The sequence below is a fragment of the Aquila chrysaetos genome, chromosome 23 (assembly GCF_900496995.4).
Source record: "Aquila chrysaetos chrysaetos chromosome 23, bAquChr1.4, whole genome shotgun sequence".
NCBI lineage: Eukaryota > Metazoa > Chordata > Aves > Accipitriformes > Accipitridae > Aquila > Aquila chrysaetos.
Genome location: NC_044026.1, coordinates 17284175 through 17309409, shown reverse-complemented (window position 1 = coordinate 17309409; position 25235 = coordinate 17284175). Strand labels below are relative to the sequence as shown.

General features: G+C 41.3%; 1 protein-coding gene across 1 annotated transcript in view; it reads left to right on the top strand.

The window, feature by feature from the left end:
* Positions 1 to 4740: 4740 nt before the first annotated feature.
* The window catches only part of MID1 (midline 1), a 264289-nt gene continuing 243794 nt past the window's right edge, over positions 4741 to 25235 (top strand). The window contains exon 1 of the mRNA XM_029998918.2: positions 4741 to 4802. The gene's annotated coding sequence lies outside the window, so the exon portion shown is untranslated. The remainder of the gene's footprint in view (positions 4803 to 25235) is intronic.

Genomic DNA, 25235 nt, shown 5'->3' with positions numbered 1-25235 from the left:
TGGAATACCCCTTTGGCCAACTTGGGTCAGCTGTCCTGGCTGTGTCCCCTGCCAGTTTCTTGCCCACTCCCAGCCTACTCACTGGAGTGGGGCAGAGGGGGCAAAAAAGGCAACCTTGCCCATTGAGGTGGTGCAAGCACTGCTCAGTAATAGCCAAACATTAGTATGTTATCAACACGGTTTTAGCCACAAAGCCAAAACACAGCACCATACTGGCCTCTGTGAAGAACGGTAACTCCATCCCAGCAAGACCCAGTCAGCCGGGTTTCTCCAGCAGTCAGCTTGCTCAGGGAAAGCCGTACTCTACACCAGGGCGTTTTCTTTGTAGTTTTTTCAGGTGTTAAACCAAAAGTCTGAGCGTCAACGCGTATCTGAGCAGACCGCAACAATATCTTACAATGCAAAGTTAGCATTCTGTGTAAGTGATTTTAATGGCAGTGCAGAAATAACACTTGTGGACTTGGAAATAGTAATGTATTCAGGATTTTAGGTTTTTAAGCTAACAGATCTTGTGACATGGAAAGGGAGATGCAATATGCCATTGCACATCTTTGAGGGGACCTGTATGTTAAACAAAGGCTGTTAGAACTGAATCTGCCTTATTTGTAAGGTACTCGTTGCTGCCATTCTAGCCGAGCACGTTACTTGATTTGAGGACTGAGTAATGTAGCTGAGAACAAACAATGAACTATTGAATGAATGATCTTGTTGCACCCCACAAGAACAGAGCGTGCATTGTGGGATGCTCGGTGATGGACATCGCTGAGGGAAACTGAAGATGTAAAGATGCAGATACCAAGATGAGGTATGAAATCTTGCCCGTATCGAAGTGAAAGGAAGTGTTGCCATTGCATGGAAGGAATTAGGACTTCGAGAATGCATTAACAGCTTAATTCTGGAAACTGTGGGGCAACAGTGCTGTGCAATGAAACTTGAGAGGTCTTTGTTGCTTTAAACTTACCCGGCTATATTTAGCCAATTTATTTAGTCGCTCAAGTGTGGACAATTTCAGCCTACAAAGAACTTCAGAAGCAAAACTTGTTATCAAGTAAGAATTCAATAAAGGGAGACTGAATCTGCTGTGTTCCACCTTGAGCTTGTAATAGGGAAAAAAATTTCGAGGCAGATATTTAGACACTCGTGGCAGGATTAGGGACCAGTGTTATTTGATGTATATTATGGAAATGTATGTATAGAAAACATATTTCTTGGTGTACTGCACTTATCTATTGCATTCAATCAAAATTCACCATGGAAATTTACACTAGGTTTCCATTTCTGGTACAGCAACGTAAACAGCGACAGGACTGTGTATTTAAAAAATGGGCGGAAATGGGAGAAGGAAAACCCATCAGTCTTTTAATAAGAGAAAATATTTCTTGTAAGCCATCTTTTGAGATGAAAATACGGCTAGTAAGGCATACAAATGGAAATAAAGAGAAACGCAGTAGTACGCTGATCAGTCACTGAGATTCTGCCTGGGACTGTGGTTCTTGGCTTTGCTGGACAAAGGTCATTGGGCTTACACATAGTTACTATCTAAACAGCAGGAACTAAACTAACCTCCATAAACCCTTTGTATGAATTGTGCACAGGAAACAAGCTAATGACACACTGAATGAGAGTGTCTAGTTAATGCTGAGCTTCTGCTGGAAACAACCTGGAGCACTGTAACAAAGAAAATAACACATTGCCATAAATTGCGTTCATTTCTAAGGTATTATTTAATTCCTAATGTTAAAAATAACATATTTTAGAGGTCTGCTCAGAGCTTTTCCTATATATCCTGACTCTGAATGCAGGCTCAAACCTGCTAGACCTCTTCCTGGAGAACAGGAGAGAATGGTTACAGGGTAATTAATGTTATCTTGGCATTACTTCCAGATAATGCACGTGTGACAGCAAAGTAAATGGAAGTAGTAAGTCTGGGTTACTCTCAGCTTCAAGAATTAACTCCATTGCTTCACTGTTACATTGGGTTTCTTTTAAAAATAAGGAACTTAACAGAAATAAAAAAGATCTATGATGTCTATTACCATAATTAACTGCTGTTAACACTTTAGCAGAGGCACACAGGGAAGTATAGATAAATTTCATTCCAATTCATGTTTGAGGAAAAAATGATTATTTTACTACAAGTGTTTTTAAGTAATGGGATTCTCTCTTACATAGGTAGCATATGTAGGACTTGGGGAAACTTTTCATGCTTGTGCCAGCAATCTAATGAAACCACAGTTTGGGGGTCAGCAACTAAAGCAAGAGATTTCATGCCTGGCTATACGACCCTAAATCCCATGATTGATTCACAATATGATGTTTGGGTCAAGGGATGGAGGTAAAAGGAGTATGTCAGGTGCATAATATGACAGCTAGCTGAGTTTTCAGCATGAAGCTAGGGGAAATAAAGCACATGTACAGGCATTGAAGAAGTGGTAGGAAAATCCTTAATTGGGGCAGTGGGTTTGGATAAATGGATGTGATGTTTATTGTGGGCTCTGGGTTGGCTAAGAGAAAAGGTGGTACCCTAAGGACAGAAAGTCAGCCATACCTGAAGTAACACCTATTTTAGCCTAATAGCCCTTTTAAACTTCCTTTCTTGTTGTAGTTTTGGGAATCTGATGGATTTTAATTGGCTTGCTTCATACGAAAAAAATGATATTTTTTACAAGGGCATGTAGTGATAGGACAAGGGGTAATGGCTTTAAACTGAAAGAGGGTAGATTTAGATTAGATATTAGGAATAAATTCTTCACTATGAGGGTGGTGAGGCACAGGAACAGGTTGCCCAGAGAGGCTGTGGATGCCCCATCCCTGGCAGTGTTCAAGGCCGGGTTGGATGGGGCTTGGAGCAACCTGGTCTGGTGGAAGGTGTCCCTGCTCATGGCAGGGGGGGTTGGAATTAGATGATGTTTAAGGTCCCTTCCAGCCCAAACCATTCTGTGAGTCTGTGATTCAGGAACTGGTCACAAGCTCACTGGTGGTGAGGGAATACATGGCTGTGTCGTCCAGCGCAAATGTTTTGTCACAGGAGCACAGACTTGTAAGGCCAACGTATTCTCTTATGCAGTGAAGCCACAAGTGAGTGATGTGTCCTGAAAGAGTCCCATGAAGACCATTACACCATGCCCCTGGCCACATATTCCCGATTCCCTATATATTGTGCAGAAAGACTATTTTAGATATATTTATTGAGTGTCTTACAACTTTTATTGGTATTGTTTTTCATTTTTCTCAACTTCTAAGCCAAGCTCCTGCAGTATCATGAGGTTGACTGTTGATGCCTCAGGGGAAGAGGAAAATTATAAATAAAGAAGTATTGAAACCATTAGGAATGGTCATTAGGAATAGCTTTTCTGCACAGTATATTATTTGATGATCTCTAAGTCATATATTACATGGGGATAAGAAAAGTTGTAGTCCACTGAATAATTCCCAGCTTTTGGGTGGTACTCTGTTGTTTCTAACCCTCCATAGGTCACCAGGAAGCCAAATTTGTGTCTCTTGTCTGTTTTGAGTTGCAGGCAATACATCTGGGGGAAAGAATGAAGAAACCTGTATGGTTCAGTGTTCAGTGTACTTTTTTTTTAAAAAAAAAGTCAATCTCTCATCATTTGATCAAATCTTTTAACTTTTCTCATTTTCACTCATTTTTCATTTTGGTTTCCTCCATAATTTGTTTTATTCCTTCTTTTTTTCCTTTCCTCATGCTTTTTGCTGTCTACACCCCCCTGCATATTGACAGTGTTTTAGCTTGTAGAAGGGCCATAATTGACAGGTGAATCTTGTCTGAATGAAGGGAAACATATGACATGATTTTCCCCGTAATTAATTAATTGCCTGCTGAAGTTCTTCAAGACATGGAAGTTGTTTTTGCAGAAGGGGATTAGTGAGTAGCGAGCAGGCAAGAGGATTAAAAAAAAATATATGAAATACATGTGTCACTGCTCTGCAGAGCACAGTATATGCTTGTTCTAGGTACTCCCTCTATCTCTGTATTTCTGTTTAGATAGGGGCGTGTCTGTTAACCTATTGCAATCACACCTCTCTGACACAGACAGATGTATCACCAGCAGCTTAACTGTTGCATTGTATAGAAAAGGAACTGGAAAAGAGTAAAACAAGCTTTTCTTATACTGCTTCTGTCCATCGATACCTGTATTGCAACCCTCGTTTTCTAACCTTTTCACGTAACTTTTGATACCTGGGAGTCTTTAGATGAAAAGTCTGATAGGGCTGCAATTATTTTAACGCTGTCAGAATGTGCATGCACGTACCTTTGTCATCTTGTGTACTTTTCTCGGGGTAACAGGTAGGCTAAGGAGAGCGTTCTGTAAAAACGTCAAGAGTTTCTGCCACGCTAACACAGTAACCGGGTGTTGTTCATAGCTTTAAGCACTGGAATAGTTTCCTAGGTCCTAAACTGCCGTAAGGAAAACGTTCCTCCCCCCCCGCGAAGACCCTTCCCCAGGCAAACCGCAGGCGCTCAGCCCCATTGGACTAGCCGGGGAGTTCCCGGAGTTAAGCTTACCGCCAGTTAGGCTCGTTGGCCAGGAATGCGAGTCGTGTTTCCCTATATAAGGAAACCCGGGAGACTGGAAGGAGCTCGGCGGGGCTGCGGCCGCGAAGGGGCGCGGGGGGAGCCCACGCCCGGGCGGGGCTGGACCGAGAGCGCAGCCCCCGGCTCCGGCAGCGCCTGCCGCCGCCGCCTCCTCCTCCTCCTCCTCCTCCTCCTCCTCCTCTTCTCCTTCTTCAGCTGCAGGAAAGGAGAGGGAATACTGTCAGGGGGAACCATGGAGAAGCAGGTATGTCCGGCGGGTCCCGGCGGTGTTAGAGGGAGGCGGGGGGAGACTCGGTCTTTACGGCTCGTCTTCTCTGAAATGGTTTGTGTGTTTTTCCTAAGGGTGGCAAAGTAAAAGCGTGCTGCTTGTCTGCGGGAAAAACCGCTTTCACTTGCCTGACGGCCCGTGGGCTTCTCGTTGGGATGCGCCTTCTTTTTACCGGAGAGATTCTCAAACTTTCTTATCTCTGACGGAACATAGCTGTGAGCTGAGACTGGAAATGAGGCAGGGATGCTTTGGTTAGCTGGCTGAAGCTCTGCAAATGCACAGTGTTATGATCCTAGCGTGCCTGCGAAAAGAAGTCCTTGATTTTATTTTATTTTATTTTTTACCTTAAAACGTGCGTTTTGCCAAAGGTGCACTCCTTTAGCATTCCCAGGGTTTCAGTGTACTTTATTTTGATGTGTGTGAATATAGCTGGAATGTGTTTGCTGGAATACAGGGAGCTCCTGCAGTAATAGAGGGGTTTTTTTTGGTTTTTTTTTTTTTTTCAGCGAGTTAAAAAATAAGCTGCAGGTACTGTTCTAGGAAACGTAAGCAAAACTTGTTCTTCTACAACAGGGACTACCCCAGTTCAAAACAAGGATATGTGTTTCTTAGGCAGTATTTACACATACTGATAACCTTTACAACAGGCTGCAGGTAAAATCCTCACAGAGATAAGAGAGAGATTCTTCCTTGAAGATTCTGGTCAGGACATAATAAAGTTGAAAACTTGTTTCAAACAGCTTTCTAGTTGGAAGAATACTGCTGTGCAGTCCTTCAGGGCTGTTAAGTATCAGCATGTTAATTGTGGAAGTTCATTCAAGTTTTACACAGTTATGGTATAAAAGATAGGAATGGAAAAATACTTTCAGCTGATTTCTCTGAGTACCTTCTAAGAAAAAAATGAAGTGCAAAGAACTAGTTGCAAACAGGTGGAGCTCATCTTCAGAATGATTTCACTTTTCTGATCTTAGAAACTGATAGATATATGACTGCTTTTCACTTATTTTCACAGTTATTCATATTTATGTGTGCACATGCAAGCAAATGCACTAGTTATGGGAGGTGGACTTACATCTTTCCTAGGAGTCAAAGTGGGAAGGTAAAATGCATTCCTATGCCTAAGGGATTAGAAGTTTACAGTGAAGATGATTATTATTTAAAGACCCTCTTCCTCCTAAATATTTCTCATTTTTGTGAACGCGTGTCTACTTGAAATTAGTAATACGGTATTACCTGCTTAAAATTTGTTCAGAATAAGGAACTATCAGAACTAAAATTCACTGGTGTTAATACAGATTCTCATTCATTTGTGTGTAAGACTTTTCTAAACTCCTGACTTTGAATGTTTACCAACTCATTAATGGGAATGACACAGAATAGCCATAGTAGTTGCAACAGAGAATTTTATAGGAGCATCAACATTGCAAAGTGGATAGCACGTTCCTAAACACTGCTTCAGTGCCGAAGCTAATGGGTTCATTGTCACGAAACATCTTTGGTCTTGGTGGAAGTCACCACAGCAAAGAAAGCAGGGCTGGTGGACCAGAACCATAAATTTCACTTGTCTCGCTTCTCATCCTGGTGGTTTTGCGGATAACCTTTATTATTGTGAACTGAGTGGGAGCACAAGGAAAGACTTTTAGCAGGGGTGTTAGTAATCCAGTGTGAATTGAAAGGGTGGGAGAAGACTCTAGGGAAACATGCTTTTAAATCACTTTTTCTCAAGCGTCTCCAGTAAATTGCATCGCCCCCGTCAGTCTAGCTATGCTGCAATCACTGATGGTCTTTTGATTTCCCAGTGCCAAGCAAGGTAGAAACCTGGTTCAAAGCTTGCGCAGTATATTCTGGGTCGGCACGAGCCTGCTCTCCCCCAGGACCTGAGCAGCCGTCTGCGTGGCCATGCTTGCGCGGGGCTGGTCCTGGCTGCAGCCCGTCCCCGGGCCAGCTTTGCGGCTGTGACCCTGCCAGGGAGACCAGGGGCAGTGTGGGCTCTCCTCCCTTCCAGCCACAGCACGTGCCTCGCGTCCCCTCTGCCACCCGCGGCGCGCGTAACGGAGCGGCTGCAGAGCCTGCACCGGCACGGCGGGACCTGCCGAAAACCCTGGGGGTTTTTTATCTCTGCTTGGTGCCGTGTTTGTGGCGTTGCGTGGGTTTCCGTTGGCCTGGATGCCTAAAAAGCAAATTCCTTTCGGACCAGGATACACGGCTGGAAGATAGATCCCAGGGAGATTTTATCCTTGTTTACAGCGAGAAAAGAATTGCAAAGTAGACGAAGCAATTTAAAGTATGGGGTAGACCTTGTGTATTATCTCAAATCACAAGAAAATCCAGTAGCGACGGCTGGGTTATACAATGACCCTTCTCCTGCCTGAGCTCCTGCAAACCAGCCTCCTACCCTAGGCACTGGTCTCCAATCCGTGTTAATAGGTGACATGTTTCATTCACTGATTAAAGAAAAAAGAGCTAACATTCATTCTGACCCTGTTTAAAGATTAATTTTTCATTCATTCAAGGATTCTTTTATATCAGTTTTAATGGCAGAGCTGTGTTCAGGGTGCAATAACGGTATGGCATTGGATTGTGTATTTTGGAAATGAATGTGCTGAACCCAGGCAAAGGCACGGAGTGCAGCAAGTCTGTGCGTACACCCATGGTACCAGCTTTAGTTGTGTAACTGAGACAAGACTGCGGTGAAACAGGAATACTTGAATTTGACAGTCTGAAGTTTACTGCATGATTGAATTGGAATTTTTCTTTGTATGCCAGATATAAGAAGTACCAAAGTATTTATAGGTATGACAAAAGCCTTGATTACTTAAACCAAAATTATCTTTTGCCTCCCTGTTGTATTACTGATGGGTTAATTCGTGAGAACTATTGCTCATTTGTCACTTTTAAATCAGAGTTCTTGATGTATTTAGCATATAGTATCATAAAATTTTTGTTTAGAAGTGAAAGAACTTACTAAATGTCTTCAATGTTTTTCACATTTAGTAACCTGCTCATCCTACAAAGGTTATCTTGTATGCTCGCTTGACTTACAACAATTGCCTCATACTCACTTTCATTTCTGATTTGCATATAATTTGAAGCTGAGTGCTCTTACATGTTGGCAAGAGGCAGTTGGGCACATCATGTTTTTTTCTGGTATCTTTTCACTTATTCAATAAAAAAAAAAAAGACGACTAGGCTTTCAAAGGTGTAACTGGAGAGCTTGAAATAATAAAAGAACATGCTGTACTAGTTGCATGCTCCCTTTAGGGTTTTGTTAAAGGCTTTACCATTCCATTATGCTATCATTTTGTAGTGTAAGCATTTTATATGGCATGTGTGATTTCATTGCCCTTAAGTGACCTTGGTAAAATCCTTATTTCCCCTGAAGCACATGCCTAATTGAAAATTGCCATCTGCAGTTGCAGACCTCTAAGCAAGAACTCTAAGAACAACACAAGAGGGAGATGGGTGTCCAGAGAGTGGGGCAAGAGCACTGCTGCTGTAGCATTCACTGTATTGCGGGAGGTTGAATCTTTGCTTTGAAGACGAATGATAAGGAATTACAGGAAGGGCATCTTAATCTGTCTGCCCGGTTCATCTGCTTTACACTGCTATCCGGAGATCATGTGACCCACAAAAAGTGTGTGTTGCTTGATTTATTTTTTACTTTTTTATTTTTAAATTTTTTTTTAACTTGTGTGTCCCACTTGTTCCACCCTTGAGTAAATGTATCTGGGGTTTAAAGTTAAAAATACCATTCCAAATCTGAGCTGTGCTTTCTAGTCCAGCTGCTGTCCTCATACCACAGTGCCTCGCTTGGCTCTGCTGTGCCACTGGATTTGAGGATATAGTTATGACCATTGCAGTCTGCAACCGTAACCTAAAAATGAGACATGGTGTTCCCTGCTAGAAGCCTCTAGCCTAGCATTGCGTTACAGCTCCTGCGAGCGTGTGTGCTTAAGAGTCGTGCAAACGAAGGGGGCAAAAAGCTGGACAGTGTGAAGCTGAGGAGTGGTTTCAGGAGGCACTTTCTCAGATGAGAGGACATTGAACTGTGCCCTGGATTAGAAAAAGAAGACTGCGACGTCTGTATATTTATTCACTAGCGTGTAATGTAATTGTTTAGGACAGGAAAAATGCAAGTATTTTAATTAAAAAGGGTTGCAAAACGTAAAGCATGAAAAGATGTGGAACTGCACTTTTATCATGCCTTCCTGTATGTTTATTCAGTCTGAAAAGTTCAGAAAACTACTGGGCTGAAATATAAGCCCCCAAGATTCTCTAGTTCTGTGTTATATCGCAAGTACTCTTATTTATGAAAGTTTATCCTTTGAATTTGTCTGTGTTAATTCCAAGTTATATCTCAAAACTATTTATCAGAGTATAGAGCTTTGGAATACATGCTACTTTGAGACTCATACAGGAAGGTATTGAAAATATGCAACATGTGTTAGGATCTGAGTTTACCAGCTGCTTAGAATATACTTCCCTGCTGTTTTGGTGGGGTTTTCCTTTCATGAAAAATATTAATAATTAAATCTAGGTTTTGATGGTGTAGCAAGTAATTAAGGGAATGCATAAACACTTCTTGGCAAATTTTGTGTGGTTCCATATTTTAATTTTTTTTCATGTTAAATGTATTATATGTTCAGCAAGATACTGAAGAACTTACTTGAGGACGAAATTCTGTACATAAGCAGATGCGTGTTTCTCCATGTATTTATATCTGGGATTGTAACACATGTGCCATTTCATATGCGCCTAAATTCTCTGCTGAATTTTTTTTAGTAAAAAGTTACTATTCTCATGTGATTGTATGCACAGAGGCTGGAGCAACTGGTATTTGCTTTTAGGTAAATCAGTTAACACTCATAGGATTTTCCTTGAACAAATTGGCATCTTCCTCTTACAGGTTTTGTAAGACTCCTTTGAGGGGTGGATGTTAGGTTGTACTTTCTTTTTTTCTTTGGTAGTTTCACTCAATGGTGGCTTTGATATTGGTCCTTTGGATGTCAGAATTAGGGAGATAGCAAATAAAAAAAAAAAAAGTAGTTGCTGTTGTTAGATGTCATTATACTAAGTTCAGCCTCATTTAGGATTTGGTGACGTTCCCATTCAGTGGTATGAACAAAATACCATTTTTGATACCTCGTGCATAGTTCCAGTCATTCCAACAGGCTGAGAGCACTCATGTTGGTAATGAACTGGATTACAGAGTGCTCAGGGTATCGGCTTGGAAGTGTCACGACTTGTCCGCCGTGCTCCTCCAGTGATGCATGTGCTCCCGCTGCTGAGTTTATAACACTTCAGTTTTGTAGCTGCCTAACCTGGAAAATTCCATATAAAACCTCAGAACAGGCCTCCTCAGGTGGATTTTTTTGGGGCATACTTAATTTCACTACGTATGAAACAACCGTAGTGTTCCTGCTATGTTAATTCTCTAAAATGAGCAGTTGTTTTACTATACCTTTCGTATCTTTGTCTCCTTCATGAGAAATTCCACCCCATTTTAGCTGAGGAGTTTAGGCATTAGCAGTTAATTATGAATTCTTACCTTAAGTATGGCAACGTACCCCAGGGTGGTTTGGGATATCCTATTGGTTGTGGGTTCAAGTTATGCAGCTGTGCTTAACGCTCCAGTGGGCAATTCTGGCTATGTTGCATTTTGCCTTTGATACATTGCCATATCACCACCATTAGCGTAGTGCTTAGACTGCAGACATCTGTTTGCTTTTATTGCACATGTGTTGCTTAAGATGTTCTGCTTTTACATGGTGTAAATCACTGGACTCAACCAGCATGTATGGTTCGTTTACCAAATAAACCTTAAATTGTGTCAGTAAAATGTATGTCCTATGGGATGACATATCCAGAAGAGAAAACTGACAAGTTGATGTCTGGACTCCCCAATATTTCATATTTTAGTGGGTTTTTTAATGGTTTGAAGGGAGTCATGTAAATGTCAGTACAGAAGAAAAGATTGCAGTGAAACTGGCGTGCATCCATATATCAGACAACGGTGATGGGAACAGAGAAATGCACTTGAAGTTAGAAAACAAAATGATGAAATCTCTATATCCTTCATTCTAGGCATGAAATGCAACAAACACTTATAAGAAAAACCAGATACCTTTTGATATCACAGTATATGGTCTACAGTGCTCTCTTGAATGGAGATGTTACCTGGATTTTGAAATAAGTTTAGCTGTTGGTCGCAGCAACTTTTCTGCAATACCCTGTAGGTATGTTGATGTTTTGGGGACCTAACTTCTTGCTTCTAATGTGTACCATTTCACATTGCTGGAATGCACAACAGGATTGTTTTGGTTTAGATTAATGAAAATTAACTCAGTGAAATGACTTACAGTTGTTAGCTTGCATTTTAATTTTGGAGGTTAACCTAATGTGCCTTGAAGGTTTTAGTTCTTATGTTTCTGTTCCACTAAGAGTTCAATTTGAACATTTTGTCTATGTCACATGAGAACTAAAGTAACAAAACATGAGAGAAAATAGAAGATTATAGTCAAGCAGAACCATCAGCTGAACAGGCCTTTATTCACCCACAGACACTTTAAAGTTTTGGGGTATGCAGAATTGCTGTAACATAACAAAACTTAAAATAAAAAGGTCTTTCTAGAAAGGACTTACAAAACTGAAAAGTTTAATTGATGGAGTCAGTATCATCTGCCAAGTTTCCAGTACATCACCAAGGCTGAGGGAGCTAGAACTAAATTTGAAAGTAGTTTGACTAGCTGGCAAGCTGGTCTGAAATCAAAAAGATGTAAAGGAACCAAAAGAAGCACAAGTTGCCACAGTCAGAGAAGAAAATATAATTTACCTCTAGAAAATGGGGAAATGAATCAGTGGGAGTATCTGTGGGCTACCACAAATTAGAAAATGAACGTGAGTCACCAATGTGACAAAATGTTGAAATGTGAAAGCCGTTCTTGGAGTCATTACTGAAGGTATTGTATACAAGAGGATGAGAGCAATATTTTTTTGCCCTGTTCTGCTGTGATAAGCCCCCAGCCTCAATTTTTCGTCCAGTTTTATACATGATACTTTAAGAAATGTAGAAACAAACTGGAGAAAGACTAATGGAAGGCAAACAAAAAATTGTAACAAGAGAGCATGACATGGATTTCGGGAACTGAGTATGTTTTATTGAAAACCTGGATTCCCAGAGTGTCCTGTACAAGAACTCTTATGAACTAATATTCCGTCCAGCTGCCTTCACCCAGAGGACCAAGGAGGAGCTGAGTTCTCCCTGCTGCCCACTGCTGCCTTCGTATGAGAGCAGAAGGCGAACACGCCAGACCTGGGGATGGCTGCTGCAACAGCCATTGGTTTTACTATCAAAGTGCTGCTTGCACAAACTCAGCTGGGTGAATTACTGTCTAGAAAAGAGAATAAACTGTGCCGTAATACACACACATAGCTATAAATATGACAGCACTTAATTGTTCTTCATCTCCGCTGAGGATGGAACGAAAGGCAATTTGCAGCAGTGGTGGGTTTTGTTAGATTTTAGGAAGAACTCTACAGCTACCATGGTATTTAGGCACTGGAATGGGTTACCCGAAGGAGCTGTCAGATCTGTCTTTGGAGGTTTTTCAAGACTGAGCAAATACCTGTTGTGGATGATCTAGCTATAGTTGAGCCTCCCTGCGAGCAGGGAAATGACCCCACATAGACCTTCTCAGACCTACGTTTCTGTGATTGCTTCCTATGACTTTGGCTGTGTCCCTAGCATGGGATCTGGAAACGTTTCCCAATTTTGGACCCCAGCATGTCTCATGGCCATGTCCCAGTGCCTAAGCTGGGCCTGCATCTGCCCTTTATCTCCACTTCATGCCCCCAGTTCCCATACTCCAACTAGGTGCTAGTAGATCAGCAGAGTGAGACCCCGGTGCCTCACAGGTGGCCCAGGTCCGTAGGGAGGAACGGGCTCTGCCTCACACTGGTGTTGTGTCTGCAGTGTAGAAGAGGAGTGGATGCCCACTACTGCCCTCTTCACTCATTCTAGGACTATAGACTCATTGCTTTGGAATTTGGGAACTCTGAAGGGCTACTTTTAGCTTCTGCCTGGTTATTAGTCTCAAGAGTTATTGCCAAGACTCCCATTTTAACATTAGCATTTAGTAACAACAAACACAGAGATTGCATTCATTCCTGTAAAACCTAATAAAATCATGGCAAAAGTGGGAATAGTTACAGATGTGAAAACACTGCCATTTACTCTGCAAAATACATACCTTTTCCTCTTACTGTATAGATTATGTGATGTAGTCATGAAAAACAGAACAGCACCATCTCTGCAAGATGTAAAGCAAGCAAGACTAACTACTGCAAATCAATGTGGGAAAGTTAAAAACTCCCTTGTGTTAGTGCAGGAGAGCAGACTGTTCTCCCAAGCACTGTATTGAAGTAGGAGGTAGACTGGAGAGTTACACGACAAAGTTCTCTTTGGAGAGCAAAGTGCAGTGTTTGGTTTGTTGTGTAAAATGTGTTATTGATGTGCTATGGGCAACAAATTGGTACATCTCCCATGTTTATGTAGCAGTGCTGAGTCATTGATTACTGTCGATCAATGCTGTACACCATAGTGCTATATCCATTAAGCTCACTATGAGAATACAAGGCATAGCATTCGATCAGTTAGGTCCCAAATTAAAGTCAATGATCCAAGAGAAGGAGAATGTAAAAACAAAAAGAACAACAGGGAAATGGAAGTGAGATTAATTTCTTCTACTTGATGCCTCTCATAACCTCATTCTCATGAGTCAGCATTTCTGAGGTCAGTTGATTTGTGAGAGTGGGGAAACTGAATTCCTAAAGGATGGTTGACTTAATTGTATCAAGGTCATAAAACGGCAAACACTGAACTGCTGGCCTTCCTAAAATTAGAAAATCAGTTCATGTTATCAATTTTAAAAGACAGGTGAATATTTTTGTTAGCAGAAAACCTTTTTTACTATCACAAGCATCCACTTGAACCAGTCCATCTATTCACTTGTCTGTGAATAGAGTATTTTGCTCTACTGGGGAGGGTGCAAAGCGGTTGCAGCAGGGATGTTTGTTAGCAGAACAAACTGCTTTCTGCCTCACCATTCAAAGTCATCTCTCAGTAGCAGAGGCTGCGTGTGCTCCCCTCCTTCTTTACTGCGGTCAGGGGGCTGTTCTTCAGAACTGCTTTTCAGACCAATATTTAGCCTACGTCGTGAGATGGCCACTGTGAATTTCACAGCTTTCTGGGTTAGACCATGTGGTTGATGTCTGGGGACTCCATCTTGCAAAAGGGATGCCATAACGCATTCTGCTTATTCCTGTTGGAAAGTTACTGTCTTCAGCAGTGGTCTCTGACTTAATCCAATCCTTATTCTGAGCACACGGGAAGGGAACGTTGTCTCAGGCAACCAATGTGTAACTGTTGGAAAATACTTGTTTTGTGATGGCAATCATTACTATGACTTTCGATTAGTGTCTTTTGGGACAGAAGCGTATTACATTTTATATTCATAGGCAACATCACTATCTGACTCTCATTTCTGAGGTTTAGAAGTCCTGCATCTAAAAATATTTTGCAAAAATTAAATTGAACCAGTCTACTAAAATACTGGGTAATTGTAGGCATCTGTATAGCCATATGTCTGTTCAAAAACAGCTATTAACATTTTGCCTACAGGAAAATCCTCTTTAAAATGCTTGGACAAGCTAAATCTAAAGCTAAAACTTGTTTGAAAGATGACATTTTTCTGAGCAAGGTTCAATAATTCTCCTAGATCAGAACTGTGACAGTGTTTTTTTGTGGTTTTATATTCTGAAGATAGATGTCAAAGTAAAAATCTAATGGAACATGTGACAAAATTATCTTGTCCAGTAATGCGCAAATACGGTACCAATATTCAACAAAAAGCAACCTGTACTTTCTAAAGCGCTGGGCCTCGGTATTTTCCCCACTGAAGTCATTAAACACTAGATTGAGCAACATATGTGTGTTATGAATTAGGTTTTGCTCAACTTCTAGGTGTGCGAAGTGTGATGTTAAGCTTTGACTGCTGTGCCTTTCATAACCAGTACCTCGGAACAAGACCTACAACATCCCTCTAGAGGGGATGATGGGCTGCCCTCTTCTGGAGTTCAGGGGATGTTTTCTTTAGTGCCGGTGGATAGTTTCATCTGCTTGGGACTTTATTCCAAGGGTAGTTGCTAATAACTGTTCTCCCAAGAGCTGAGCAAAGCTCATTGTTTTTAAGCGCAACTAGAGATGGTTTTGGTTTGGTCTACCTTTTATGTGACTAGCTTGCCCAGGAAAAGCAAGATGTGTGCTGGAGACCTTTCCCTGCCTCAGGAGGTGCTAGTGTTTGTTCAATACCTCCCAGAAAGGCAGTGCTATGGCCACGAGGTGGCATATCTGTGCGAATATAAACTTCTTATTCCCTCCTGTAGTGCCTGTGCCACTGGAAGAAAGATGGTGCGAGAATCTGGACTTTGTGGTCTTCTGGTGAGAGCTGTCACCAGAGGAAGGAGGTACCCTGGTTAGTAAGTGGGCCTTACTAACATTATTCTTCCTATGTTTTGCATTATGCAGATGTTGACCAAAAAAAATCCTAAAGCACCAGATCAAGGACTTTTTCCTCCCACATGGAGGTTGCAAATGCTTGGGAGATGAGACAGATGGGAAACTAAGGCTAAATCAAAATAGGATTTCAATAGCCTTAAAAGCTCCACGTGTGAAGTTAGGCACCTCCATAGGCTTTCGGCACTTGCGTTAATTTGGGCCTCCTGAATTACGAGTAGGTGGAGGCAGCAGCTAGGAATAGAGATGTTTGTACAAGCATTGAATCAGATTTGTGTTTACCTTGGATTTTTAAAAACCAAAGTTCATCCAAATTAATCACAATCTTTTACTGTAATTGTTTGGTATGGCCAGACTCTGAAGAAGTCAGTTTTATCATTTACAGCTGATTGCTAGCTCTTGCGTTCAAGCCACCATCTGTTTCTTTTAGTATAGGGTGAACTGGGTCATATTTGTTGAACGTAGTGCTAGGAAGGTGGCAACGTTACACTTTGCCAACCAGGAAAGACTGTTCTTAAGGCTTTTTCTTCTGTGCCCATGAAATCAGATGGTCTAATTCCCTCAGAGGATTCTTTCTGGTGATAGATCACGCACAGCTATGGCTTCCTTTGCCTGAATGATCAGCATTTGCAAAGCGATAATATTAGTTTGTCTGCAGTTCCTATGGAAGAAAGGGGTAATTTATGAAGTATTGGGAGCAGAGAACCCTGTGTTCATGGGTTTCAAGATTTCAAGGCTCTGAACACATGCATTAATAGATTAGTCCATGGAAAGTAAAATTGTCCTCATTTTTAAAAGCTGCAGGTACGTAATGAAATCTGTGTTATCAAAACTCATTAACAGTAACAAATACATTTAAGACCTGAGGGCAGTTTTTGTATTGTTTCCCATGTTCACTTTTTAATACCTGCCACTGCTTTCTCATGCTCTCAGATGGGCAGAAGTTACTTGCTTATGTACTGTTTCCGCTGTAGGCTGTGTTGAGCATTTATGCCTGAAACATGACTTCTCTGTTCTCAATTGCACTGATTTAGTTTGTCTTTTAAGTTTCTGTGAAACTGTAGGGAGAAAGGGGCTTTTAAGATACTGTAAAAAGAGAAAGGGTCTTGACTTATGTCATGCCTTGTTAGAAGCCCATGCTTGGTTTTGGACAAAGCATTCCAGGCAGTTGGCCTCTCTCCAAAGTGACTTATGGCTTTACTCTTAAAGGGAGAGATCCCAGGTGCAGCAGACTTAAGTAATAGGGGATTTAATGTTAAGGCTGTCACTTTTTTCTAAATCATGTTCCCTTTTTTCCTCCTAATCTAAGATAGGTATAGTTCCAATCTAATAAACAATTCTAATCATAAATACACTTTCCTTGTCACTCTTCAGGTGACATACTGTTGTGCCAAACACCCCTGTTCATGCATCTTGCCGAACATAAGATCATTCATTCTTCTGTCCTCCCACAAAAAAGACAAAACATCTCTCTGCTTCAAGAGATATTCTTCACCGTATATGTTACTCCAGAATTGAGTTGCAAGCTAATAAACTGGAACAATAGGATCAAGCCTTTCTTTTTCAGTATGGTGTAGGTTTTCCAGTGCAGTGTTTATCTGCCTCATATTCAAAATGGTGGCTATAAAGAATACAACTGTCTGGAAAGATTTCAAAGGCACAAAGAAGAGGAATTGTTTACAGTGTTTCATCCCAGCATGTATAACAAAGGATGTTGAATGACTATTACAGAAGCACTCAAACTGCACTGATCAACATACAGAAATTAATGTATGGTGTGTGACAATTTTTGGAAGAGGTCTGTATCCAATTATAAATTCCTCTTTGGTTTGTGAGTAACACTTATGTGGAATAGTCTTCCAAGGGAAGTGGTGAAGCCCTGTGTACTAAACCGTTGGCAAATGAACTGTACAAAGTGTTTGAAGGCTCTTCAGAAAGCAGATCTGAGAAGAGCGGCGGTGTGGACATGATGACATAGCGGAGTTCCCATGTCTCAGTTCTGACTTGCATTTTGACAGTTGTGCAAGCCAGACAGTGCTGTCTCGGAAGCATCAGGATGTGCTGAATTTACAGAGCGTAAGAACTCCTTCCTCCATCCCTGTTATTAGAGAATTTTCTGATTGAGCAGTTTTTTATTTGGAAATATGTATGCATTGGAGATTCAAGAGAAGTGTGTGCCAGTTTAAATGAGGATGGAGTCTGTACAAAGCCCAAGAAGTAGCAAACTCTGAAGTAACAGATGTCCCACCAGTTAGATCACCAGTTTGGGTTATGACAGACACCCAGCTCTATCAGCTTTTTTTTATATTTCATGGGGTGGCATTAGAAGCCACTGTGGGCTTTGTAGCTCACGTATAAAGAACATCTCAGCCACTTACTCAGAAATGCAGATAGCCACATTTCACATTTGCTGAAGCTCCTGTAAGATGTGCAGCATAGCTCTGCATGTGGTACAGACAAATCTTGGCTAATATCTGTGAGCATGACAGTCAATGTTGTATTCTGAAAGTAGCTTGATTGTACTTAAATAGCAAAGGAAAATGAGTTATTTAGATATTTCTGGTCCGTGTTGTTTTATTTATTAATTTTTTTCATTAATTGTTTTTGATGGAAAACACGAGTTGGTCAAAACTCACTTCTTGCAGGACTGATGAATTTTTGACTACATTTCCATTACAAAAAGGCTCTTCAGTCTTGAGAGTAGCCACTAAAACGGGGGATGTGGATGAGAAATGTAGAAGCTAGCTTCAAGAGTGCAGATGGGTTTGTTTTCAACAAAAAAAAGCCTCCGATACAGGCTCTTACAGAGTCATATCAGACTATTGACAGAATGGGATTTTAACCCTGAATCTGTCATGGCTTGGGTGACCCAGATCCTAGCTGCTTTGGGCTGCTCTCAATAGCTCCTAATGTTCTGTTTTGTATAATAACAATTTTACTGCTTTTTTCAAAAAGGCTCAGAGCACGCACCTCAGGTGAGTGTCATAAGCATTTTATGAGAGTCTGAAACGAGTGAGTCTTCCTTCCTGTCGTCTTTTCTGTTTCAGACCACCATAAATTTACTTTGGTGTATAATGAGGCGTTCTGAAGGAGAACTGTTTTTTGCCTAGTTATAACTTTCTAACTTTGCCAATATAAAGTAATTTATCTCCATAGTATGTCTTCCTGTGCCTCCTTTCTTTGCAGTAACTTTTAAAAAACCCAGTCTGTTGGAATTACTGCATGATGAAGCAGGCAAATGTGGTCCTATAAGGAAAATGGTTCTGCTTCTGCAACAACTACTCTATAAGGGAAGTCGAAGGGACCTTGTTTTATGTCAGACCGGTGCAACTGGCAGCTTCTTACACAATGCTGTATGTTCCTGGAACAAGTTCAAATGGCTTTTAGCGTGGGGGCACTTAATTATGTGAGCTACCAGCTTCGCTCTTACGATGCACCACTCAAATGCGAAGGGGTTAATAACAGGGCACCAACGCTTCTTGTGAGGCTTCTCTCTTGAAGAGGATGGCTATCCTGATTCATCCACAGCTTCATCAGCCCATCCCCTTGTCTGCGGCCCTGAGCATTTGTCCCTCCTGTTGCAGATGTGCTTCTTGCTCAGGCTTTGATCCCCCTTTCCCAGAAACTCGATCACTCTTTGCTGAAAGCCCGTTAGTTTGGTAAACTTGAGCTCTGGCTAAGCAAGGCTTGCAGCCCGTTAGCAAATAGGATCCTTGAATCTAACAGCTTTACCTGTTGTTTTTCAACTGTGTGCATGTACGGTGACACTGAGAAAGTAGTATGTTGCTCCCAGTGTGATGGAGTGCTGTAGCCTCCAGTAAGCGTGCCTGTACCAGCTGCGTAAGCTATCTGTGATGAATTCATCTCACTGGCCAGTTCTACAGCATTAAAGGGCTTACTCTATCTCAGAATTAAGTGGTACAAAGAAATTGCACATTCACACACAAAGTTTCAATGTTTAAACAATTGAAAAGGGTTAATGAAAGCGTAGCAGATTTGCATACAGTTTGAAAAAGTACTGGAGCATCATTCCCATGGAAATGGAAGTAGAAGGAATTGAATTTATTGTAGATATTACTTGCTGTGTTAGGTCACGTGGACCAGAACAGGGATCTAAGGCCCTGAACCTGCAAACACTTACACACTTGCTTAACTTTACTACAGAGTGTAGTCCCATGTAAGTTAGTAGGTCTGCTCATGGCAATAAAACTAAACATGTAAGAAAGTATTCTTAGGACTGAAGCCTCATATTTGATTCTCAATACGTCAGAAAAACCAGTGAAGGGTTGTGTAGAATGGCTTAACAGACCATACTGGTAGCTAGATGATTTTTTTTCATCTGAGTTTTGAACAGATGGCAAGGAGCCTATACCTTGTAAAATGAAAATATCAGTAATACCTCCCTGTAAGTGTAGCTGTGAGTGAAGTTTCACTGCAAGGATGCAGAGAGAGTGGAGTATGAAATATTTTACAGATGCTAAATTTTCCTTTTGCTCTTCCTACAGTTCTTCTGAGATTGGCCCCAAAATGTTTTGACAGTGTTAAAAGCTATTCCCCTCCCTTTACCCATCACAGTTTGCTAACCAGCATTTTCATGCAAGATTTGAAGTGGAATGTTGTAAAGTTATATGCTTTTAGTCTGTAAAACTCTGGACTCTGTCCAGCAGACCGTTTTTACATGGCCTGGATCCTTTTCAGACAAACAGGATCTGTACTAGGGTGCAAAATTTTAGACAACTGATGCATTCTTTAAAATAACTACAAGTTGGCTTGCTGCCCCTTATAGGAGTCTGTTAAGGCTCCCCCACTGCTGCCTAGGAATATATTTGTGGAGACAGGAATTGTGAGTGCCAACAAGGTAACAAATTTAGAGGTAAGCTTTCTTTCCTCTGGTACTCTGAGAATTTCTTTGAAACTCATTAGTCATCTAAGCAAGATGGGTAAGGGCGCTTAACACTTCTGGATCAACATATCTGTAATCTCAGGGAATAAATATTTTCAGATTTATAAAAGGCAAATTTGTCACAAGAGGTTTTTTTCCCTCCTTAGTAATAGACTAACTTCCCAAATCCATAATATCATTCCCAGCAGAAATTTGTTCCTTGATATGCTGCAAAGTACTTCAAGCCTCCCCCAGAAATGTTCTGCTGCGGGTAGCAACTCCTGTGAGCCCATCTGGGGAAAGCTCTACTCCATCTCCTTGCAAGGATTTATTAGTTGCGTTATTTCCCTGCTCCTTCACGTTTCTGCCTTGTGTTTTTAAGACCAGAACTTCTGGATCTTCGTTATTCTCTGTCCCTTTTACCTGACGGGATCGCCTCTAACTCCTTCTATTAAGTATCTGTTCACCATAGCTCTGGTGGTAGCAGATGAAATGTTTTATCTGTCTCCACTGTTGGATTCAGCTAGGAGATACTTCATCAAAGGAGAAAAGTATCAGTCCCAGTGGTAGGATGGGCAAAAGAGGGCTGGATGTGTTCATTTCTTCTCCCAGGTAAATGGGCAGGTCTCCCTTAGCTGTTGGTGAGAGGGGAGAAGGTTTATAAGGAAGGGTCTTTTACAGGAGAAGAGAATGATGAGTGGCAACTGCATTTCCCCTGACCAGTTAGCAAGGAAACACGGCTCGAGATTATCTGCTACTAACATGTCTTTTTAGACTTTAGATGGGAAATTTTGCAGGAGTCCTGCAAATATAGCTGCTTCTCCATGAAGCAGCACTTTGGCTTGCTCTCCTTAATCCTCCTTCCTAGACAGCAATCCTCGAGATGCTAGCAGAGACTGAGCGAACGCCCGCTATGTGTCAGTGATATTGAATATGAGTGAGTACAGCTAGAAACTCTGTCACATTTTAACTCAAGCCAATTTTTAATTCCAAACTTGCCTCGCAAGTGAATTGTGTGAACACATGCAGATTTTTGTCCTGAGGTCGGCAGGGAAAAGGTTGAAGGCTTTGGTACTGTTAGGGCTACAACTGTGCTGCCTGCTAGTGCTGTGAATGGGCTGTGGCAGTTAGAAAGTCACAAAATTACATCCCAAACGTGCAGGCATATGTTTTACCAAGTTTTCTCACAACTAAGAAAAGTTGTCTCAGACTAAGCCCTCTTTGAGTTCCTTGTGATGTGCACCATGGCTCTAGAAAGATACGTGAGCTCAGGTTGCCTTTAAAACCTTGGGGAAATAGTGTAGCCAAGCTGAACTTTTGCAGGGGTGGTTAGGTGCTTTGGTCCCTTGGAATTCATAGAGAAAGCTCCAGCCCACTGCTAAAAAACTAAGAAATGTAACAGCCCAGCCACCTGCCAGTGTTTGTTATGCCTTAGGGGACATTGTTCTTTGTTCCTTTCCTTCTGAATATAACCTGGGTTTGATCACAGTAATTATACCTTTGTACTGGGCCTGGCTATGATAGAGTAAATTTTTTCCATAGCAGCTCATATGGTGCTGTGTTTCAGAATTTGGACTGAAATAGAACTGATAACACACTAATATTCTAGCTTTTGCTGAACGTGTTTGTCCAGCATCAAGGTCTTCTCTGTTTCTCACTCTGCCACCCCAGTGTGGGTGGGGGTCACGACCGGGCAGAAGACCTGAATTAACCAAAGAGATATTCCATACTATATAAAGTCCTGCTCAGCAATAAAAATGAAAACGGGGAGCTTTAGGGAATTAGCCATCTTTTGCTTGGGAACTGGCTGGGCATCAGTCTACCCATGGGAGGTGGCGAGTGATTGCTTTTGCATTACTTGTTTTGTTTTCTTTCATCCTCTTCCACTTATCATTCACGTATTAAACAATTATTTATTTTTGTTTGTTTTATCTTGACCCTCAAGTTTTCTTGTTTTGACTCTTCCTTTCTTCTTCCCCTGTCCCACTGAGGGAGGTGAGGGGGAAGTGAGCGAGCAACTGTGTGGTCCTTATCTGCCCACTGGGGTTAACTAACAACAGCCATACTTTGCAGGATGGAGCTACACATCCTCGGAAGATTCTGGCAGCATCATTGTTTTGGTGCATCCCAATCTTCCCCGATTTGCACTCTTTAAAAAAAAAAAATGTGTGCAAATGTGAATGTGCAGGTTTGTGTGCGCATCAGTGAAAGAGAAGGAAACCGACTGCTGAAGTAGAACCCAACTGAGCAATCTTTTAGGATTAGCAGTTCTTTTCCATTCATAAGCATTTTGATGACTATCCCCAACAAAGGGAAAAACACCTGTAGAAGCTTATTTTAAAGTGAAAATGAGACTCTTATTTTATTTATTGAACTAACTTTGGACTTTAAAGTCCAAAGCAGGTTCACACCTGACTGCCTCACAAGTGGGCCACTTTCGATGTATTTACTTCCATATTTTTCCTTCCTCCCTTTCTAACTGTTATTTTTAAAAAGTAGATAATCTTGGTTCTGTCTATATTCTTTAAGCGAGATCAATTAATAAGAGGGCTAAATGTAACAGTTTTTCTGGATGAGAACTAGATAAGCAGTTTCAGGAGGAGTATTTGTTGCTGGGTAGGCATATTTGGTTTTAGCCTTTTTGCAGTGGAACCCTAAGAAAGACAACAAGGAGAGTCTGAAATAATTTTCTTTGCAGTTGCAATGTTAGCTGTCTTGCAAGTACTCTTTCCGAGCACCGTCAAGTCAACGGTATCTTTTAAAGCCTGAAAACCAAACTTGACAATTCTTTTCATGGTTTGTAGAGTTGTAGAGGAAAAATATGCTTTGAATTATGTTTGAATAAGATCTTAGAATAATTAAATAGCTGTGTGACTTGGCCCCCAGTTCCACTGAGTATAAAGAGAAGCTGTGCATGTTCAATGAAATACAGAATTTGACTCTTTACAGATTCTACTTAATGAAGGAAACAAATGCAATTTCTGCTTTTTTTTTTGTCTTTTCCAAGCTCTGTATAGTAATCATTACAGGAGATGCTTTAAGTTTCCATAGGCTGTGAAGATAACTATCAAAAAATAAAATGTGACTGAATCGATATGAAAATCCTTTATTAATCAACTTGACAAATTTGATTGCTAACTTGGTTATTAAAGTAACCACCCAAAACTGTAGAAAGTTCTGGTTTTAATTTAAGTATTAGGAAGAGAAACATAATAAGTAGTAAAAAGGAATTTGTGGCAAAAAGTAGAATCAGTATCTCTTTATTTTTTTTAATAATTTTTTTTTTTTTCCTGAGAATTACCCACCATATGTAGGAACGTTTCTTGCAGTGTTTCAGCAGGAAATATGTAGCTTTAGCTGTATAAAATGACAGTGATCAGGAAGGTAAATGTACTGAATTACTCCATTAATAGAAAGGAGATGGCGGTACAGTAGTTTTCCCCCAGGCACTGAGTTTCACAGGTGCTGTAGTCATGGTGGGCTACAATGATAGTACTGTAAATGTAAAAATAACAATTTGCAATTAGATGCATTTTTGTGTGAAATGTGATAAATCAAGGGGTGGAATTTGTCAGGTATCAATTCCCTAACAGCAAGAATGTTTATCTAAAATACAAAAACCTCACAGCTGAAATCACTATTTCCTCATGTTTTCACTCAGTTCACAAGAGGATTATTATAACACAGTTCCTAGAAGGAGGCTTTTTTGTTTCTTTTTGCATTCATTAGAAAGCATTTGTTATGTAGGCATATTTTTGGCAATATCCATACCTTTATTTGTGTGCTTTCTAAAAACTGTCAGTTCGTCATAGGGGATGGCACTATATGGGTGCCGCCCATCGTTTACCCCCTGATTCAGGAGGGGTAGAGTTGATAGATAATTAAGGGAGCTCTTGCGAAGAATTCTGCACACCCATCGCTCTTGGTCAGTGGGAAGGGTTTCTTCCTTTGAGAGGATGCTGGTGTTAACTGCAGCATACTAGCTAGGTATCGCTGAATTGCCTTTGATAATGCTAGAAATCGCTGAATTGCCTTTGACAACGCTAGGAAACGTGCAGTTGAAAAACATTAACTGAGAAACCGTAACTCCGCAGTGATAAAAAAAGTTACCTTACCCATGACCTAACACTGGAAATCACAGCTTTCCTGGGAATCGCACTTTCTTTGTGAATTTAAATATTGCAGGTCTTGGGTTGTTTGCTGAAAGGAGAGGTGTTTGTTTTCAAATACGGCAGTAAAATTACCGAAGGGCGTGCGTACAGAAATGTGGCGTGGAAGCCCTGATCCGGCTCCCCTGGACGGGTAAGGTCTGGCCTTACGGAGGTGCCCCAGAAGCAGAAGAGGAGAGCTGCAGCCGGGCGGTGACGGGGCAGCTTTGCCTCTCGCCCGGCTCCGAGAAGCCATTCCTGCTTCGTGACCCCTCAGCTCTGAGGCTGAAGTGTACCCGTCCTCTTTTTGGGTGCAGATAGGGTCAAAGTCCGAACCGTGCAAGCACCGAGCCTGTTGGAGCCTCTCTGCTTAACCCTCTTCTGGGCTGATGGATATTTTTCAAGGTGCGACTCCTCCCCAGCCTCCTATATTGCATTTACTCGGTGGGATGTCAGCGGAACACGACCACGGGGGTGACAAGAGAGTCCATAAGTACAGATGAGGCACACTGACTAGTAACAGTAATATTTTATGGTTTGCAGCATTAACGTTCTTTAGGGATTGCCATATTTTTGTCACGTATGGGCTAAAGACATCACCTTTTTTTCCTTGGTTTGTTTCTCCTGGTTTTTTTTACACTTGGTTCCCACTGAAAAGTGAACGATTAAACTGCTGTGGAAATTCTCCCTATCAAAACACCAGACAGGGCCCCTCTCATTTTCTTTTTCTCTTTGTGGAAGCGTGTGAGTCATCCACCTACGCAGCATTAATTTTTCTTATCCTGGTGAGTGCTCTGTGGATTCAG